Genomic DNA, 420 nt, shown 5'->3' with positions numbered 1-420 from the left:
TTATCATGGTTTATTAAGCTTACGTTGATTCCTCCATGGAGTTGTTTTGCATTTATAATAAAATAAATATATACAAATTATAAAAATGATTTTAAAAAATATACAGTATTGTACTGTTTCTACTTCAAGGATTTTCACCTATCGCAAGGGGTCATGGAACATAACACCTGCAATAGTTGAGGGATTACTGTATTGTTGTTCTAAATCATTTTGTGATTCTGTCCATTTCTTCGCCTAGCAAATACAGTAGTTGAGAGAGAGAGAGAGAGAGAGAGTATTAAATGATGTTCTAAGAAGGAGAGTGAATGAGAAGAGAGAGAGAGACAGACAGACAGTTTGATAGATAGACAGATCGACAGACAGACAGATAGATAGACAGATAGACAAACAGATAGATAGACAGACAGACAGACAGGTAGG

The sequence above is a fragment of the Octopus bimaculoides genome, unplaced genomic scaffold, assembly GCF_001194135.2.
Source record: "Octopus bimaculoides isolate UCB-OBI-ISO-001 unplaced genomic scaffold, ASM119413v2 Scaffold_260165, whole genome shotgun sequence".
In the NCBI taxonomy this organism is placed as follows: domain Eukaryota; kingdom Metazoa; phylum Mollusca; class Cephalopoda; order Octopoda; family Octopodidae; genus Octopus; species Octopus bimaculoides.
The sequence above is the reverse complement of the archived record's forward strand: the minus strand, read 5'-3'. Positions refer to the sequence as shown.